We start from the raw sequence: 16039 nt of genomic DNA on the forward strand, positions 1-16039 counted from the left end.
AAAACAGAACAACAAGAAAGAAAAGCTTGTAGTTAGTTCAAGGACTATTGGTTGGCCTTTAGGAGTGTTTTCCAGTCGAGTCTGTTGAGGCGCCAACCCCTGGCCCCAAAGTCTGTTTTTGGTATTCTCTGGGGACTTCTTTGCTCTGTTCCCCTTGCTGTTCCACGCCCTTAGTGTTTTGCCTCGGTGTGGTGGGATCAGATCTGGCAGAATAGCAAGATTAATTTCTTTGATGTAAAAATACAGCTATCATTGTGCTAAATCCTAATTTTCTAGGTCCAGGAAAAGAGGCCTGAACCAAACAGATTTCAGAAACCTTAAAAGTAATTTGAACTTGCACTACTGCCTGGAAGAGAAATAATGAGCTTCCGTTGTTCTCCAAGGAGCTGTGGTGGTGCAATGGTTAGATCCTGGGCTGCTGACCTGAAGGTTGTTGGTCCTTGGGAGAAAGACCTAGGGATCTGCTTCCTTAAAGATAGCACCGCATAGAGTCTCAATGAATCAGAATTAACTCAATAGCACGTAAACAACCACAATAAGAGTTGTCAACATTAGACGTGGAGTTGTTGTTTCTCTGAACTAAATGGGAGCTTATAACAGTGTATCTAATCCAAATCCCATATTATAGAGAATGCTAGTGCTTTGTTGCGTGATCACAAAGCTTGTTATTGGAAGAGTCTGCCTTACAAGCCCATGACCGGGCATTTACTGGTAATCATTGTATCCTAAAATGAAAATTTCCAGTTCTCTTGCATTGGCTGTTGGAAGTGCCTTTCCTTCTGATTAATAGCTTGCCCTACGGTGAGAATTAAGAGCAGGAGAAAACACTTGTTTTTATTTTTCCACCCTGGAAATCTATAATTTGATAACTACAATTGACAGCCCAAAGCTAAATAAAAGATATTTATGAAGAATTCATTGTTTAAATCAGAGCATTAGTCTATCAGTATGACTGAAAAAAATGTGACAGAAAAATTGGAAATGGGGAAGAGAACCTGTTTTAGAGAATGTGAGGATGAAGATGTTAACAGTTTTAACAGGCCTCAGAATCTTCATTGTTTTATAGTGGGTTAAAAACAAAGACAGAAGAAAATGCTGACCAGAAATATCAGAAAGTTTGAGATAAATAAATGTGGGAGAGTTGGACGGATAAAAGTGTGTGTGTGTATTTGGTCCTAATGTAAGTTTAAACAAATTGTCTTTATTAAATTTCTTAAACTGCTTCAGGCTGTGCCACATTTTTGTTTTCTGTATGTTATAGGACATTCCTATTATAGCCTTTTGTTTTTCTTTCAGTTTTATTTATTTTGTTCCGTCTTTGCATATTCTTAAAATTTTACCTCAAATTCTTAGCCATACAATTCTATTAATCTCCTTCAAAATTATTTGTCTCAGATGCTACTTACTATCTTTTTGTTTTCTAGGCTTGGTGCTATAGCTGTTAAATGGGGTTGCTGGAGGAAGAATTTTAAATGAACATTTGTTGGCCTTTTAAAAGTTTCAGATCATGATTTGTTAAAGAAACTAGTAGCGCAGGGTCTAATACTTAGCAAAACAAGAGCAACAAGATGTTGACAAAAAATACATAAGAAAAGTGGTGTCTGGAGAGCTGGGAAAAGTCTTACAATGAAAGGTATATTTTTAGACAGGATGTAGTCATGGTTAACCTAATTCCTGGTCTCTTATTTTAATAAGCATTCACCGAATGTCTACAATTTGCAGACACTGGGCTGAGTTTAGAGGCTGAGGATATGAAGATGAAGACCCTGATGCAGCATGAGTAGGCAGCAGCAGCACACAAGCAGTTCATAGAGTGTGATACATGTTAAAGGAAATGTATTCCAGTTCTTCTGCAAACTTTATATTCTGCCCTGTAATTTTTGTTATATTCTTATCTCACTCCATATGCATGGAGTAGCTGGCTCCTAATGTCTCAAGGCAGATGTGGTATTTCAGGTAGTAAACAGGTTTAAGAAGCTCAAGAATGATGAGGGCAACAAATGCACAAATGTGCTTGACATGATGTATGTATGTATGAATTGTGATAAGAGTTGTACGAGTCCCCAATAAAACGACTCGAAAAATAAATAAATAAATAAACAAACAAACAAATAAATAAATAAAAGAAGTTCAGGAGGGAATCAATGGATAGAGCCATAATAAATATTCACATAGGGCAAATGGTATTAGGAAAAAAAACCATCAAATGCTGGCATTTATTATAAGTGAGTGATAGATCTGATGAATACAGTACTCTTTTTTTGAGAGGGAGAGCTTTTATTATTATATTAGCCTTGATTTCTGAAAGTATATACATATATAAATTTTATAAAAATAACAAATTTAACCCATGTGGTAGCCTTTCAAATGTTTGACATGTTTTAAAAGTTATCAAACCAAAAGATATATACTATCTTTAACAAGCACTTAGAATTGATAAATGATTTGCTTAATCCACAGAGTACCCATCTCATTGCTGTTAAGTTGAATGAGGAAATCTGTCATAGTTTCTTAAGCTGGAACCTTTATAGAAAATCTCTAGTCTTTCTGATTGCAGCCTTAATAGCTGGGTACGATTTAAATTGTTGTTGTAAGCCGTTGACATGGATGTGGAGTAGTAATTCATTGTAGTTTTTATCTATTTTTCTAATTTGTCTTCTAAAAATGGGTTTCTATTTCATTTTATAGAACAGAAAAATCTCACAAGGTAGTTTCTATTCATGTTGTTAGGCTATTAAAAGTTTTGTCGAACACCTGGTCAAACCTAGAGCTCTTCCTTATTCTCATTCATACAGATTCTGTGCCATTTCTTCCTATCTGTTCTTTCCTTCACTCCCTTTACCTTGTCAACCACATTCGTGCTTCTTTGAGGTCTTTGTTTAGAGGTTTATTTTCCTTGTATGTCTAAAACTAGAACTGCTGGCTCACAAGTAATATTTAACTTCACGTTCAATACTTGTTTTATCAACCATTATGCAAAACTGCCCATTTGAAAATCAGGCCAACTATTTATTTTTTTGACCAAGTTCAGTCTGTATAAGCTTATTTTAGTAAATTCTATTTGAAAAACAACATTTACATAAGGTGACTCAACATGCAATCCTGAGGCATTATGCTAAAGTAATCTCTGTTCCTTTAAGCTTCAAGTTTATAACAATTTAAATACCTATAACAGATGATATCATAGTTATAACATCTGAGTCCCCAAGAAGGTCACAATTTATTTGATGAGATAAATAAATAGATAATTTTAAGATACTGTCTTCAAGGCACAACAATATAAAGAAAAGTAGTTTGCACTTGCAGTTTGAAAACCTTGATTCTAATTTCCATTCTGCTTTGCATTACCTTTGTAAGCATACAGTCATTTAACCTCATCAAACCACACCACTACTTAAACTGTTAAAGGAGGATTACTATATACCAATTCTGGTGATGCAGTAAGTTATATGTTTGGCTGCTAACCAAAAGGTTGAAACTATCAGTCACTTCTCAGAAGACAGAAGAGACTTTCTACTCCCCTAAAAATTCACAGTCTTGGAAACCCACATGAGTAGTTCTGCTCAGTCTTACAAGGTCAGAATTAGTTGGAACTGATTCCATGAGGTAGGTATAGAGGGAGGGAGCGAGGGAGAAAAGGGGGCAGGGGAGAGAGAGCACGCATGAGAGCAAGAACAGTGTAGTGTGGTGGATAAACAAACCATGGCTTGTTAGCTAGACAAACTTGAGTACCAAATCTAGAACCAAACTCACCGCCATTGGGTTAGTTCTGACTGTAGCGATCTGGTACACAAGGACTATATAATCCTTACAACAACCATCAAGAATGGGGAAACTGAGACTCAAAAAGATTAAGTAACTTGCTCAGGGTCAATAAATGATGGAATAGAAAGTCAAACCAAGGCAGAAGGAATCTTTACTCTAGTGGCTCCATTGGTTAGGCATTAAGCTGCTAACCACAAGGTCAGTGGTTCAAACCTACCATCTACTCCAGGTGAAAAATATGAGGCTGTCTGTTCCCATAAAGATTTATCATTTTGGAAACCAGCTATGAGAATCAGAATCAATTCCATAGCTCAGAAAACTCACTACCATTGAGTGGATTAGCCCTACTGAAGGAACAAAATAAAAAATGTGTAGGTCATATGATTAATATTGCATTTGCTTTCCAGCACCAGGTTACTTAAGTTAACTTTGTATAATGGCTCCTCCTTAATTTTTACTGTTTTTGTTTCACTCCTTCTTCCTTTCTTTATGAAGCCTTGTTTCTTTAGTAAACTAATCTACAGGAAGTATATTGATCTCCAAGGGTAGATTGGGTAGGGGATGTAAGGGGAGTGGCAAAGGGAGGTGATAAGGATACTGGTAGGACAGACTTTTCCAACCCTGCTAACTGGCAAGCAAAATTCTTGCAATGGCTAGAGGGGGCAAGAGGACAGGTATGGGAAACGTCCTAGAGAGGAAAAGGAAAACAATAGGCTTTCAGAATTTGAATTACTCTTCAACTAAACTAAAAAATATCCTAGAGGATATATATGCAGGAATTTAAAAAGTGCCTCACAATGTAAAATTTGAATTTAGAAGCTCAGAAATATTAAGTAAATGAAGATATGAATTTTAATTTAAAGCTGTTTGCATACAACATATAGGTACTCCTAAAGATAAGAAGCATACTTGCAAATTAGTTTTGTATACTCCCCCTTATACATGAGTGTTCTTGCAGATAAACAGAAGAAGCACCTACCTATTAACCAGTTTCTCAGCAGTGTTATAGTTAGACTTGCCTAAAATACTGCCAACATGCTTTTTAAGTTGATCAGTTATGCTGTAAGCAGTCACCAAGTCTGTATTTTTGTTCCTTTATTAATAATAGAAGTTACCTTTTACTACTGATAAGTGACAATACCTCACATCCTTTAACTCTAATCCTCATACCAGTCCTACATGACAGGTTTGTCCTATTTCATAGAGCGGTCAAGCAATCAGCAAGGGTGGTTAACTTGTTCAGGATAAAGCCTGGATTCAAGCCGGGTTTTACGTTCTAAAATTATACTCTTTTCCTTTAATATGTTGGCTCTTTCTTTTTATTTGCCTCTGGTAAATAATGTGGGAGAACTAATTAAAAAGCTACTTACTTCAGAAAACTATGAGGAGAGGATGCTTGCTCAAATGATCTGATTTGAGGATTTCTTATTTGCTTACTTATTCACTTTTTTTCCTTTGCCTTCAGATAAACTGGAAACAAAGGAAAGAGGGCTAAAATTTAGGGACTCTACATGGATAAGCATTATTTCCAGAGTACAGAGCTGAAGTGAAGTGGTCTCCAGATTCTTACTTTAAATCCTCTGTGGACTTTGTGGAAGCCTAACCTTCCTTCCTTATGTATGCCCCCCCCCCCAAAAAAAAGTATTTCTTTTAAACAAAACTAGAAATATTAAGGAGAGAATTCTTACTCGAAATCCCTCCCCCCTGCCCCAGCCCCATCCTACTCAGAACTGGAAGAGTGAATTATCAAATCAATGGTGTTCACTAGAAAGAACTGGCTCCACAAGCTCTGCACCTCGGTGTCCCAGGGGCAGCCTGGGACTGGCCAGCTTGCCTGGGACTGAGCAAGTCTATATAATTCAGGGATGAGGTAACAAGAAAATCCACTTGGCAAGCAAACTCAAAGTCTTTTTCTACAAACAGCTTTATCAGTAACAGTGGTAAAATGAGAAGTAAGAAAACACAGTGGTAAATAGATTGTGGTCTGGAATCAAATTACCTGGTTTTGAATCCCAGTTTCACCCCTTAGTATGTGACATTGGCAACTATCCTAACCTCCCTTATGCTTCACGGTCTGTATCTGTAAACAGGAGCTAAGAGAGCCAGCTTCATAGTTTTGCTATCAAGATTAGGACAGTGCTTGGCACATAATAAGTGCTGCTGCTGTTCTTAGGTGCACTAGAGTTGGTTTTGGCTCATCGTGACCTTATGTACAACAGAAGGAAGCACTGCTGGTTATTATTCTCATAATTGCTTCTATGTTTAAGTCCATTGTTGCTGCCAGTGTGGCAATCTATCTTGTGTATTTGTTTTTCTCTTAGTATTTCCTAGAACTTTCTCCTTGGAGAATTGGGGCTGGCAAGAAAAAGGTGTTGTTGTTAGGTACTATGCAACACATAGAGACCCTTCCTATATGATGTAACAAAACACTGCCTTGTTGGGCAACATCCACACAATTATTGTTATGGTTGAGAGCATCATTGTAGCCATTGTGTCAATCCATTTCAGGGAGTCTTCCTCTTTTTCATTGAATGGTCCCATCTGATAACATGTCCAAAGTACATAAGAATAACATGTTCAAAGTACATGAGAGAAAGTCACATATAGCTTCTAAAAAGTATTCTGGCTGTGCTTTCTCCAAGACAGGTTTGTTTGTTCTTCTGGCAGTCCATGACTTACGCATATTCTTCACCAACACCATAATTTAAATGCATCAAGTCTTCTGTTCTTCCTTATTCATTGTCCAGCTTCCACATATGTGTGAAGTGACGTGGCATGGGACAGGTGTACCATAGTCTCCAAGTTGACATCTATACTTTTAAACTTTAAAAAGGTCTTTACAGCAGATTTGCCTAATGCAATCTATCATTTGATTTCTTGACTGCTATTTCCACGAACATGGATCCAAGTAAATGAAATCCTTGATTATGTCAAACTTTTCTCAGTTTATCATGATGTCATTTATTGGTCAAGTTGTGAGCATTTTTGTTTTCTGTATATGGTACCCCGCCAAACCTGAATTATTTTCCAAAGCTAAATATTTAATTTTTTTACAAAACAACCTTATCACCTTCAAAGTACTCTTTATTACACTTAATACATCTGTCAAATCTGTGATTCCATTCTTGGAAACATTTTTCAAACTCATCTGTTTGGATGACTGATAGCACTGCCCTCGTTTTCTACTTCACCCCTGCTATGTCATCAAATTGCTGTCCTTTCATGTTTCTCTTCATTCACAGAAACAAAAAGAAGTTGCACGGAGCGAGGTGAGGTGAGTAAAGTGCATGGGGCAAGAGAGGCATGCTGTTTTTGCTAAAAAACTGGCTCACTGAGATGGCTGCATGAGCAGGTGCATTGTGGCAAAAACCAGTCCCCCGCCACAAATCAGGCCTTTTTTTGTCGCACACTGTTACCCAATCATTTCAGAACCTCTAAATAGAAAGCTTGATTAACAGTCTGACCTGGTGGAATGAACTCCAAATGCACACGAGTTGACATTTTCGTCCATTCGGGAAATTGATGGAAGTCCAGAGTGAGGTTTGTCATCAATCAACATTTCACCATTTTTGAAATGAGCGAACCACTTGAGTTTTTCCCATAGTGCTGACCTTATAAACTGTGTTCAACATTACAACAGTTTCTGCGGCATTTTTCCCGAGCAGGAAATAAAATTTCACAGCTGCTTGCTGTTCTCTTAAATTGGCCATCATAGCCCTTTTGCTGCATGTGGCGTCAGTGCGATGCCCAAATCCAAGCATGTCAAAAAAAGTCTCCTTAACCAAAGCTGCTAAGAAAGGCTTGGAATGGAAACAGAACCTGATAGAAGAGCTTCGGAAATGTGTGGACATGTACAAGTACCTCTTCATCTTCTCCGTGGCCAACATGAGGAACAGCAAGCTGAAGGACAACTGGATGCCTAAAAGCACAGCCAGATGTTCTTTGGAACAAACAAAGTGATGATGGTTGTCTTTGGGTCGAAGCCCTTCTGATGAGTTCAGAGGCAATCTGCACCAGGTCAGCAGGAAGCTGAGGGGTGAAGTTGGTCTTCTTTTCACCAATAGCACTAAGGAGGAATTGAATGAGTGGTTCACCAAATTCACAGAAATGGACTACACCCGAGCCGGTAACAAAGCAGCCTTCACTGTGAGCCTGGATCCTGGGCCCCTGGAGCAGTTCCCGCGGAGCCACAGCTGAGACAGCTGGGCCTGCCCACCGCCCTCAAGAAAGGTGTGGTCACCCTGCTGTCTATGACTATGAGGTGTGCATGGAGGGTGATGTGTTGACCCTGGAGCAGGCCCACATCATGAAGCTTTTTGGCTATGAGATGGCTGAGTTCAAGGCGACCATCAAGTACTTGTGGGATGCACAGTCTGGAAGGTTTGTGCAGATGGGTCACAACCTGCCAGAGAGTGCGGAAGAGTCCGCAGAAGACAGTGATGACGACTGAAAGGGTGCTCACATGTAGACCCTGGGCATCCCCAGGTCTCCCCTCTCCCAAGCAGCAGGACGGTCCCCAAGCCCACCCCAGGAAGGGAGCAGCTATTTATTGTGCAACGAGAGTGGGAAAGGACTGTCTTTTTATATAAGAATAAAAGTTCATCCACAGGGTTCCTCCCTGTGGGCAGCAAAAGGAACTCTAATTAGGAAAAATAAATTGGCCATCATAAAAACAAGAGGTTCAAGTGAAACTGCTTTTATGAAAAAATTCAGTGTCCAGAGAGAACCTACCTAGGCGATTCCACTTGGTGCACTAACTTGGAGTTAGTTGACAGATGCTCACCTAGTGGGAAAAATGTATACTACAAAAGCTCTGCCCAGCTGAGCTTATTTCCGCATTTTTTTGGGTATCCCCTCTTATTAGACAGTAGTGTTTGATCTTCATCAGTAAGTGCTTCAGGACCTGGCTTTCAGCAAGCAAGTTTGTGTCATTTGCATACCATAGGCTGCTAATCAGCCTCTCTCTAATCCTGATGCCACATTCTTTTTCATATAGATCAACTTCTCAGATCATTTGCTCAGCATACATTATGCATAAGTATGGTGAAAGGATACAACCCTGATTCACACCTTTCGTGATTTTAAATCGTTCTATATTAATCCCTTGTGCTATTCAAAAACGACTACCCCTTGGTTTCCTGAAATTCCAACAGAGAAAGATCTATTTCAATAGTATATCATAACTAATGCCTTTGATTATAGTAGCAGGATGATGCAAATATGTTACTCTCTGAATGAAAACTATGGATCACAACGACACAACATGCAACTGACCATGGATGGAGAAGGATGCAAGATTAAGCAATTTTAATCCATTGTGCATGATTACCATGACTTGTGGACCAACTCAACAGCAGCTAATAAAGACAGACTAGTTCAGAGAAAACATCAGAATAAAAGCTGGTCCATTGAAGGCAAGGTACTAAATTTCAAAATCTCCCCAATAATATTCCACCTGAAAGTGAAGGTCCCAAGGTAGTGCATTAAAATTTCTGTATGAACCATCCACCATTTGTATGTCAGTTTTTCCAACTCTGGTGGCTTGTGTGTTTCTCTGATCCTGGAACCTATGTCACTGATGTTTCATATACCATCAGGATCGGCCACAGTGAACAAGTTTCAGCAGTTTCCAGGCTAAGAACAGATTACAAATGGGCTATCCACTATGGAGAAGTTGCCACTGAAAACCATCTAGATTGCTTCGGAACATTGTTAGTAAACACTTCATGAATAGAAGCAGAACATTGTCAGAAATAGTGCCAGAATATAAGTCCCAGGTCGGAAGGCACTCGAATTATGACTGAGGAAGAGTTCCCTTCTTAGAGTCTACCATAATGTTGCAGATGGAATAAAGCCTATGGGAGTTGAGCCCTCAGGATGTTCATTTGCTTAAAATGACAAGAAACAGCTGCCAACATCAATTAGTAATTAGAACTTGTAATGTACAAAGTATGAATCTTCAAAAATTAGAAGTCATTAAAAGATAAAATGGAATGCATAGAGATCGATATTCTTTTTAAAAAATTGTTTTATCAGGGGCTCATACAACTCTTATCACAATCCATATATACATCAATTGTGTAAAGCACATTTGTACATTCATTGCCCCCTTCATTCTCAAAACATTTGCACTGCACTTAAACCCCTGTCCGACGTCTCCCCTGACCCACTTCTCTGTTGTCTGTCCCCCAGGGAGGAGGTCACATGTAGATCCTTGCGTGTTACTGAGCTGATGCAGACTGGTATTGGCCATTTTGAATCAGAAAAATCATATGGTTTACTGTGTTGGGTATGACCCAATCAAGAGGAATGATACTGCATTTATTGTTAAAAGGACATTTCAAGGTTTATCTTGAAGTACAGTGTTGCCTGTGATAGGATAATATCTATATGCATACAAGGAAATCAAACTAATAGGCTATTCAAATATATGCACCAATCACTGAAGCTAGTGATGAAGAACAATTCTAGCAAGGCCTTCAATTAGAAACAGATCAAACATGCAGTGAAGATGCAATACTAATTATTGGCAACTGCAAAGCAAAAGTTGAAAGCCAAGAGGAAGGACCTATAGTTGGAAAATAAAGTCTTGGTGATAAGCAAAACTGGAGATCGCATGATAGAATTTTGCAAGATCAACTACTTCTTCATTGCAAATACCTTTTCTCAATAACTCAATGTGAAAATACACATGAACTTCTCTAGATGGAATATACAGAAGTCAAATTGATTACATCTATAGGAAGAGACAGTGGAGCAGCTCAGTATCTGCAGCTAAAATTTTGCCAGAGGCCAACTGTGGAACAGATCATCAATTGCTCATATGTAGGTTCAGGTTGAAGTTGACAACAAATGAAAACAAGGTGAGTCGGACTTGGAGCACTTGAAGATCAATGATTGTAATCCTTAGTGTGGATTACAATTCAATGTAAAGAAGACCAAAATCCTCACAACTGGACTAATAGGTACCATCTGATAAATGGAGAAAAGATTGAAGGATTATGTCTTGTTTGGAGCCATTATCAATGCTCATGGAAGCAGTAGTCAGGAGGCTAAAAGATGAGTTGCATTAGGTAAATCTGCTGTATAAGACCTCTTTAGGATGTTGAAAAGCAAGGATGCTACTTGAGGACTAAGGTGCACCTGATCCAAGCCATGGTATTTTCAAGGTCTCATATGCATATGAAAGTTCAACACTGAGTAAGGAAGGCCAAAGAACAATGGAAATGTTTTAATTGTCATGCTGGTGAAGAATATTGAAAGTACCATGGACTGTCTAGGATAAACAAGTCTGTCTTAGAAAAAGCACAGCTAAAATGCTCTTGAGAGTCAAGGATGGCCAGACTTCATCTCACATACTTTGGACATGTTGGCAGGAGAGACCATCCCAGGAGGAGGACATCATGCTTGGTAAAGTGGAAGGGCAGTGAAAAAGAAGGCGCTCAATAAGGTGGATTGGCACTGTGGCTGCAACAATGGGCTCAAGCATAGGAACAATTGTGAGGATGGTGCAGGAATGGACAGTGTTTCTGTTGTGTATAGCATTGTTATTGGTCAGAATAGACTCGACACTTAATGACAACATAATACAGTATTTTGTTTACATTAATTTTATTTATTTAACTGTATATTGTGAATTAGGTGTTTGCATAGCAGATAGTATTAGATTGAACAGTTCATACACATTTTGTTTCATTTCTTCCATTGCAACCTCCTCCAAGTACCTGAAGGGGCAGTGAATTATTCAATATGACTCTTCTAGCCCAAGTCTTTAACTCCCACAAAACTGCTTAGGTAAGAAGGTGGGGGAAATAAAATGATAGGATTCACCTGTGAGTAATTGCAAACTGGATTCTCTGGAGTGGAATCCTGCTGTGTATAAAATGAGCCCTCGAGAAGCAGGAGGAGGGATCTAATTTAACAGCAGAGCCAGGAGTGGAGCGAGTCTTCTGTACCTGAGGTTCCTGCACAGTGAGGCTACTGGATGCAGAAGACAGCTATACCATCAGAGGAGCAGTAGCAGAACTAGGAGCATGGAACAGAGTGACCCACTTTCCCTGCCCACAGAGCAAGTACAGCTAAATGCTTTTGTGCAAGAGATTGGCTTGGAAAGTGGGGTGTTTCTGGGCACTCAATTTGGGGGAGTTGGACTTGCTAACCCACAGAAATGGAGCTGGGGGTACCTCTGGGCACTTAATTCAGGGAGCTGGGTTGCTGACCCATGAGCTTTTGCCGAATCCTTTTGGGTTGAGGCTTATAGAAGAGGGGTATGTCTGTTGTTAGTAGACTTGACAGAACTTTGTAAAGTGTCTTGCTAAACAACTCAACCCTGAGCATTTCTCACTGGCATTACAACTTACTAACTTCCTTAATAAACCCTTTAATCATGAATTTGTGCATTTTGCATAGCCATTGCTATAGATTTTACAACCTAGAGGTAAATTATAGAACATTAAATTAGCATTGTACCATCACTTACCCACTTCCTTCTTTTCTTTTTCCATTCTCCCCTCATTCCTAACCCTCTGTATGCTATTCTTGGGTAAATGCTGCCATTTGTATCATAAATGGTTGATCATTCTAACACAGGAGGGAATTTCAGACTTGAAGGATGACTAAGGCCATGGTTTCAAGGGGCCCACCAGCCTACCTCACAGTACTCCTGGTCTCTCTTTTTTTCACATGAATTTTAAATTACAACTCTTTCCTGGCCTTAGAAGTCGTTGCTTATATGTATATGTGCAAATGATGTGTTTAAACAGCACAGTGACATGCTATATGACTCATTATTCTTTGATACCAGTGAGTAACTTCATTAAACACCAAAAAGTTAATGTTTTGTTGTTGTAATTTGAACAGAACTTTGCTACAAAGTTTTCTAAGCTATATCTTATTTCCCTGTCCTCCTCCAAAAACCATTAATGACAAATAATGGTCTTTTATGATGAAATACAAGTGGAGGTTTTTCTAATAGATAGACGTTTTGTGCTAGATTGTCATCCTCTTGAAGACAAAGATTGCTGTCTTACTTTGTCTTTAGTCTTCATTCTCTCTATAAATGTTGCAGTGACTACTTGCCCAGGGTTGTTTACCTAGCTCCTCAATGACCACAGGCAACCACACTTTTCTCGCTGACATTTCTCTTGTTTTCTTCTTTCAGTAAGCATTGGCTTCTAGTAAACCTTAAACTTAAATGCTCCTAAAACTGTAAGCCTGTTACAGGGAAACAGATGGCCAAACTCATTTGGTTTATAAGCTTAAATTGCAATTACTAGTAAGTCTGTTCTATAAAGCGTGGCTATTTTTCTCCATCACATGCTCTGTATTCATAAAGGGTTCAAAATATGTCAAAAGGCCACCCAGTGATAGTGTTGTCTTAGAAAAGAAGACCTGAGAGTGATCTAAAAAGGGACTGAGAAGCTATTTTTTTTAAAAAAGACCAGTAAACTGTCACTAAGCCTAAGAATGAGAGACGTCCACAGGTACCAGAAAGTATGAAAGCGGCAAACCATGACAGGGCATGGAAAGTTTTTAGAGTATTCCAAATATTTTTAAAGCACAAGTATTTGGGGAAGAGAGGTGGGGGATTGTGACTTAAAGGTGGAGATCTTGGGAAGAGCCTCTCTTGCTTTTGGAGTTTGAATTTGATCTTGTAGGGAATGAAAAACCCTTCACCCTCAAATCAATTCTTACTTAATAGTGACACTATAGGACAGGGTACAACTGCCCCTATAGCATTTCCAAGCTTGTAATTTGTACAGAAGCATACGAGTATTGTCACATCTTTTGCCAAAGAAACTGGACCAACTGGTGGGTTTGAACCACAGACCTTTCACTTAGCAGCCTAATGCTTAACAGCTGCATCACTAGGGCTTTTTTCTTGTGGGCAATAGAAAGCCTTTGAAGGACTGCGGGCAGAATTATGACTTGATCAATGACACATTGTAGAGAGGAGAGGAGACGGCAGTGAGACCATAAATGGGAAATGAAAGTCAGGCAGCCCTATGTCTACTGCCTACCCATGTAGCTGGCTTCCTTACTGCCATGAGGTCTCTGTGCACATAGCAGTTCAAATGAAGCTTCTCATGGCCCCTCTACCTCCATTCCTGTGCACCTGATACTCTTCTCTGCTTAAATTTCTTTAGAATCTAGGATTATATTGGATATTCATTCTTTCTGTTGAGATAGAATTTAAGTCTTTAGCCAGAAGTTTTCTCTGAGTTGTTCAATGGAATAGCCTAGGCTTGTGCATGTGCATAGTGGATACACAGTAAAGATTTACTGAAAGAATGGATGAATGTGAAAAATAATGAGAGGATCGGTGTGAAGGACATTTCAAACATGAAAACTATATTTTAGGAAAGGGACAAACATAGGAATCTCAGTTAACCAAGCATTTCATTCTCATGTAAACTATGGGAATACTTGGAAATTGAACTTCTTTTCAAGGAAACCAGGTGGGGATTTGTTAAGCAATGGGCTTGGGGAGTGTTTTCATACAGTTAAATAATGCATGAAATATTTTCAGTTTTTCTCAACCCGCTAGCTTGGGGTTTACTAAGACAGAATTGCCTTGTAAAACAAAGTTACAGTAATGATATCTAACATTTATTGAGCATGCACAAACATGCTGTGGGTCTGAAGTGTGCAAACATAAAATAACCTCTTACTATCCAGTTGATTGCAACCTATGGGACCTCATGTGTGTTAAGCAGAACTGTCTCCATAGGGTTTTTGATGGCTGTTTTTTTTCAGAAGTAAATTGTCAGGTTTTCCTCCCAAGGTGCCTGAGTTTCCAAACTTTCAGTTAGTAGCTAAGAAGGTTAACTGTTTCTACCATCCAGGGCTCCATAGGTAATAAAGACTAAATAGAGACTTGCAGATGTCATTGAAATAAGGAAGAGGGCTGTTACTGATATTTGTACTTCTTACAGAGAATTAGTTAAGAAAGCAAAGATTGATAAGCTTCCACTTTAAGTCCCGGTAGTCTAAATATTTTTAGTAAGGTCAGCTTTATGTCTTATGTAGAAAGTACATTGGGGGAAGAGTAACAGAGTAAAACAAAGCTTATTTTGCGATCATTGTTTGGTTGCTGGTACTGCTAGCTCAGTCAGACAAAGCAGCAATACAATTACTTAGTGTGACTATCAGAATAAGTTCTTTGTGATGCATAGAGCGAATTTTTGTAAGATCTTGTTAAAACAGAGTCCAAATGATTCCAATAGAAGATCAAACAGGAACATGAAAGAAAATCTTTAAAATCAGAAGAGGGAATAGTTCAATTTAGTGATTGAATTTGGTAGGTGACAGTAGTAATTGATTTATAAGTGATTTATTTATCATTCTGCTTATGCTGGTTTTTCTTTCTACTTACCTGAAACTGAGTAGCTTAGTTTTGCATTCCATATAGATTTCATTTATTTATTTTTTGTCATTGTCTGAAGTTTTAATAGCATTGCTTAAGATGATCAACTTATATACGATCTTCACTAAAGTTTTCTTCATATTCTAGGATTCTAGAATGTAGTAATGGAATTTGATTGACTTTATGATGTGATTACCATAAATTCGAAGTAAGCAGAAACCCCCACACTAGGTCAGTAAAAAGAAAAAAGGAGTAGCTTATTCGCAATCAAAAGTAATCTTCAGCCACATCATTTGTGATTTCCTAAACTGCCCAAAGCTTTATCCATTCACATCGATGATCATCCACCTGTACCTAGAAGTCACCACTTAGACACTGTCCAGATGCTTATTAATTACAAATGGAAAAATAATAATGTTACAGTGGAGAAACCTATTAATACTCTTAACCAAATAATCAAAATGGACTTCCTCAGTAACGAGGCATACAAGCATCATATGTTTTCTGGTATGAAGCACTAAGAAGGATACAGCACTGCATTTGTGTTCTCTTTGCCAAAAGTATGTATAACCTGAAATTAATTATGAGGAAGCAATAGAGATACCCAAATTGAGGAAAATTCAACACAATTACTGGATAGTACTCTTGGAGATATTAGGGTGGTGCAGATGGTTTAAACAAAAAAGGTCAGAGATTCCTGTCCATCCAGAGTGTAGGGCAACACATTATTTAATGTGGCTTCTCTAGCCAAAGTCTCTGTTGCTCCCACTATCTTTCTGATGGGTCTCGATAAGAGAAGGTGGAGGAAGATTCTGATACAATTGTAAGTGCTTGTTCCATGATGCTCACCTTCCCAACACAATCGCTGAAGATAAAACGGGTGTATAAGCAAATGTGGTGAAGAAAGCT

The 16039-nt window shown here is 38.6% G+C and overlaps 1 protein-coding gene and 1 pseudogene across 1 annotated transcript in view; both read left to right on the forward strand.

Annotated features, from left to right (window-relative positions):
- Positions 1-16039, forward strand: part of KIF13B (kinesin family member 13B) — a 268551-nt gene that overhangs the window by 50934 nt on the left and 201578 nt on the right. The gene's annotated exons all lie outside the window — the stretch shown is intronic.
- Positions 7525-8215, forward strand: LOC105979047 (annotated as a pseudogene).

This window comes from Echinops telfairi, unplaced genomic scaffold (assembly GCF_000313985.2).
Source record: "Echinops telfairi isolate 266 unplaced genomic scaffold, ASM31398v2 ScPeMD7_9;HRSCAF=40, whole genome shotgun sequence".
Classification (NCBI taxonomy): domain Eukaryota; kingdom Metazoa; phylum Chordata; class Mammalia; order Afrosoricida; family Tenrecidae; genus Echinops; species Echinops telfairi.